This window comes from Acanthisitta chloris, unplaced genomic scaffold (assembly GCF_000695815.1).
Source record: "Acanthisitta chloris isolate BGI_N310 unplaced genomic scaffold, ASM69581v1 scaffold2440, whole genome shotgun sequence".
In the NCBI taxonomy this organism is placed as follows: domain Eukaryota; kingdom Metazoa; phylum Chordata; class Aves; order Passeriformes; family Acanthisittidae; genus Acanthisitta; species Acanthisitta chloris.
This window is the reverse complement of record NW_008649740.1, coordinates 27963-32968: the sequence shown is the minus strand read 5'-3', so window position 1 is coordinate 32968 and position 5006 is coordinate 27963. Positions and strand designations below refer to the sequence as shown.

The 5006-nt window shown below is 44.4% G+C and overlaps 1 protein-coding gene across 1 annotated transcript in view; it reads right to left on the bottom strand.

Moving 5' to 3' along the window:
• The window catches only part of LOC103811501 (vang-like protein 1), a 32128-nt gene that overhangs the window by 7074 nt on the left and 20048 nt on the right, over positions 1-5006 (bottom strand). The gene's annotated exons all lie outside the window — the stretch shown is intronic.

Sequence of the window (5006 nt, the reverse complement as noted above, 5' to 3'; positions counted from 1 at the left end):
GGGAAAGAAGAAAAAAACAAACCAAGACAAACCCCCTCAGATTGAAACAAGCTCTCTTGTTTCCATGAAAATACTTTTAAAAAAACAAAGAATAGTCACATTATCTGGAAGAAGGCTATCACGCCTACAGAACCATGCAATATGCAGAATATTAATTACTCTCTCTAGGACCTGAAATTTCATTTGATATGCAAGACAAATGTCTCTGCCCTCATCTCAATAGGAGTATGACAGGAAATCCTGAAACAAGGGCAGCACAAACTGAAGCACTAGGCTGCCTGCAGTATGGGAAATTACAGAACAAGAGCTCATCCCACCTCAGCAGTACAATTGCTGTGCCACAGAGATCTTGCTCAGGCTGAAGATCAGAACACCGCACAGGTTTTGCTCCAGCTGGCCAGCCTAGATGAACGGACCAGCTCAGGATGGATGTTTTTCCCCCTGAGTCATTTTCAGCCACACCTCACAGCTCCTCAGATCTCCTCCATCTCAGCACTGACAAGAGTGTGCTCTCTCTAGTTTTCACAGAGCACGATAAGATCTCTGCTTGAGGAGTATGACTGCCAGAGTCGGGATTACCTCAGTATTGCTTGTTAAATCCCAGGCTAGGGACAGAATAAGGAGCAGTGACACTCCCTTCATCCCTTTGAAGGGATGCCTCCACATAAAATGATGACACATGGAAGCAAAACAAGCACATGTGCCAGCAGCAGGAAAGGCTCAACCCAGAGGTCCCTTCCTTTGCAAGCAATGTGAAAACAGAGAGAGATGTCTGTAGGCACTGTTACCAACAAAAAGGACAGTATTTCAAAACAAGCCAGAGCTATGGTGCTTTAAAATGCCAAAACACATGCAGGACCTAGGACACAACTCTCCTTGTTGCTCTGGCTCCATGCCTCAGCATGGCATAACTGGCAGTGGTATTCTCAGCAAATCACCAAGATCACCGATTCAGCCAGCTGGAGTTTGCCAAGGACCCACACTTGAAATAATTTTTGTGGGTTCAAAATGAAAAGGGAACTGCCAACACATTTGTTGCCAGTTAATTGTAAAGTTCACACTTAACCAACAAATCCTCGCCTAAGGAAAGCAACTAAGTATTCTCACACATGTTACATCATAGCAAGAAAACATTACAAGGATGGCAACGTGGGAAAATAAGACATCAACAAATTAAGACGTAAGTTCAATTCTCAGCGCTACCACAGATTCAACGTGTGCTCCTGGAGGAGCAATTTCAGTTTTCCTATGCCTTGTGCTAATATTACATTTCTGCATCACACCCCAGTAAGTTAAACACACACACTCCCACAACCTCTGCCATTCTTATTCTCCAACTGCCTCCTCCCACTGATCAGTGAATTCACAAGATTCTGAGAAAGAAGGACAAACCCAGACTTGTTCACAGTGTACATTCATCAGTCAGTATTATGGTACAACACCATACATTTCATTAGCTGTATACCTTTAAGCTGATAAATTTAGCTTTTAAAGCAAATTCTGTCTTTAGTACTGTCTGGTGGGGCCTTTTGCATCCAGCTAGAGCATCTTAAAAGAAGCTTTACCTTTCAGGCGACACTCCTTCATATTTCCACACCTCAGTTTGATAAAAGCAACTCCACTTAGGCACTCAGCTACTGACATATGATAAAAAGCCACTATTTCACCAAGGAAACAATTTGCCTTTAATGAAGTAGCACTGACTGACCCACTGCCACACACAGTGCTGACACAGAACAAGTGAGAGCTGTTTTATTTCTCCCTGCCATGCTTCTGATTTCTACTGTGAATTTGCTGCAGCTCAAACAAAATTTCCTAAAAGAAGTCATATGGCAACAGCACATATTCATCCTTCTAACTGCATTCAAACAGGATCAAGTTTTTCCATGCACGCTTCCCAGGAAAATAAAACTCCACAGAGTTTCATCTCAAAACACAATGTTTGGAAAACTAGGACCAACTGAAAACAACTGATAAAATTAACAGCTATACTCTGTTAATGCACTGCACTCATTTCAAACAGCACTGGGACTTCCATCCTAGCAGTGGGAAATATTTGGGAGGTGCTCCACTGACCAACTAGCTCTATTAGTGCAAAACACAATGCACCACAGGACAGCATAATTTATTTTTACACATACACATTTTTCCTGAACTCCACAGACAGCATTTTATTATCAGAATGCCAGCTTTCCCCACCTAGCACCCCTTCTGTCCCAGCCTACCCCACAGATTCACTGGCATGTGCACCCAAAATCCAAACACAATAAAGCTTTTCTGTTGCAGCAAGCAGACATCATTGCCCTAAAAATTAAAGCCAAGGTATTTGTTGCTGATGCAAATCCAATACAGGCTCAATCCCACACATGAGATACCCCAATCACACAGAGGGTCTGCTCTCTGGGAAGAGAATTATACACATCAGTTTCCCAAGTCCTTTTCTGTCTCCCATGTAGTCCATCCTAAGCATGGCAGATTAGGAAGTAACCTAAAGTATAACTCTTTAAATTCTCTGTTACAGAAAAAGAATAAATTAAAGAGAAGATGCTGCAGACAAGAAAATTAGAAGGGTCACAATAATTGGCAAGAGCAAGGAGAAGGCTGAATCAGAGCCTTCTGGGCTGTGTTGCTCAACCTCTTCACCCACATCAAGGGGAAGCCTCACCCTGCACAGCGCAGGACAGCCAGCCCTGCCCCTCATGGGAGCTGCAGACCAACAAGAAGCCCCAGCACAGTGCCCCAAACACTGCAGAAGGGCACCCAAAGCCCTTGTGCAACACAACACACAAGGAAGGGGGTAACCACAGGCATGTAAGCAACCAGAGCAGCTCAGAGGAGCAAGCAGGAACAAAGCAAACCACTAAGGAAGACTGCTGCCTCCCAACAGAAATTCAGGGGCTTTTTGGCTTTCCATTGCAGAGCAGACCCTCTGCTGCCTTGCCATCAAGGTGAAGTGGCTGTGGCAAGTGCAGAGCAGACCCTCTGCTGCCTTGCCACCAAGGTGAAGTGGCTGTAGCAAGCCTCCCCTCCACCCATACGCCAGCTCTGATGGGAATGGAAACTGGCAGCCTTCCCGGAACCCACGTTCGGAGGCTGTTTCCTTGCAGCACTGTCTCGGGAAGAGTTCGGCACCATGTAGGTCACTGCATTCATTCACCCCGTGCTTCAGCAAACTGAGGTTTTCCTTGTGTTCAGGACTTTGAAAGAATGGGGAGGGGCAGGAAGAAAATGAACAGAAAGTTTCAATGCTTAACCGCCTGTATGAGGAAGGTCAGAGTGAGGATCACTCTCATGTCCTCTCAAGAGGATCTGGCAGCCCAATATATTTCAGGCATTGTAACAAACTATCAAAACACAGAAATGTGTATCATAGAATCACAGATATCATTATGTAAAGTTGAAAGGGACCTTAAAGACACATCTAGTTTCAACCCCCCTGCCACAAAAATCAGGACACAAAAAACATTTTCATGCAACAGTTCAGATTCAAGACTTAAAACATGAGAAAAAACCTCTTGCACAGGCCAGTGGCCTACTGGAAACTCAGTTTTCCTTGTAGGCAGTCTAAGTAAGGCTCCACGCTTTGTTGCTTTGCATTTTGTGTAGTTGGAGGGTCGCTTTTTTTAAAATTAATTATTTTTACTGCCCTGAAGAAGGCCATGTCACAGCATGCTGCCAAGAGGGAAAGCAAACAAGCAGACCCAACAGAAGCACAGGGTCCCTCAGTGGCATTTGGCAGCAGAGACATGCACAGTCCTTTACAAACAGTAATGAATTAACTTTTACAGGGCATGCAAGGAGGTGGAGGAAGGGACTATGTGACACAAAGGCAGGAACTATTTTTCCCTCAAAAGGTAAGTTTGGAGCAATTTTGCCTGAATAGTTACTGCTACAAAAGATTTGGATACACTGCAGCTCAGAGGCCATTTTGACTTTGCCTTCTGTGACATAGCTACACCAATACTGAAATTGACTCTTTCTAGAGGATTTCCAGGAAAACAAGCCAGTGCTATGCTGAGGCAAAGCACAAGGAAATAAGCCTGTTTATATAATCAGAATACTGGCTTTGAACCCTGCTGGTTTCTAGAAAAAGGATTTCGAGTCTTCTGAGGTGGTGGGAAAAGGTTAGTGGGAAAAGAAAAAGAGGGAAGAAAGATAAAAAATTCGAAGCCACAACTCTATGCCCAAAGTTGCAACTGGGACACACTGGGGTCAAACCCAGCAGGTTGTAGTATGTGTCATTCACATGGGTTTAGCCGTTTGTGCTTTCCTGTTCAGCTAGAAATGTAGCCTGTCATGGTACTATACCAACCATCAGCTAGAAGCTGCTCATCATCAAAGACAGGACAGCCCCATGTTTTTGCAACAGGTATACAGACACACAACCATCAGCTAGAAGCTGCTCATCATCCAAGACAGGACAGCCTCATGCTTTTGCAACAGGTATACAGACACATTCAGAAAGAGCTGAGCTGTTTGCTACCAGAGCATCCATTTCCTTACCTTGCTATGGATGCAAATCTTACAGCAGTAGGGTTTAGGGTGAGCCACACATACCTAAAATCCACAGGGATAGTCAGAGAGGCTTGATCACTGCTCTGCTAATTGAGGACAGAAGCAGCCTGGGGTTATTTAATCAAATGGTTCCCAGCACTGACTCCTCTCCTCCAAACATTAGTTTTTTAATGTTCTTCAAAACAGAGACAGCCTCATTTAGTTTTTTAATGTTCTTCAAAACAGACAAAGCCTCAAAACAAGCCAAGGTCTCTGGGCACATATAACATACGCCACAGCCAGTTGGGAAGTTTGGCACCTCAAAGAAAAGCTAAGAAAGGATTGCACAAAGTAACCCTCCACACAGAGCTGGCTTTGCCTTACCAGCTGTCTCCAGCCTACAATGGCATCAAGCTTATCTACTGCAAGAGATGCTGAGGTTTCCTGGTGTGATGAGCTGCTCATCTACAGCACTTCTTACTCTCTAGCAGTGCTGTCAGCTCACACCCAAC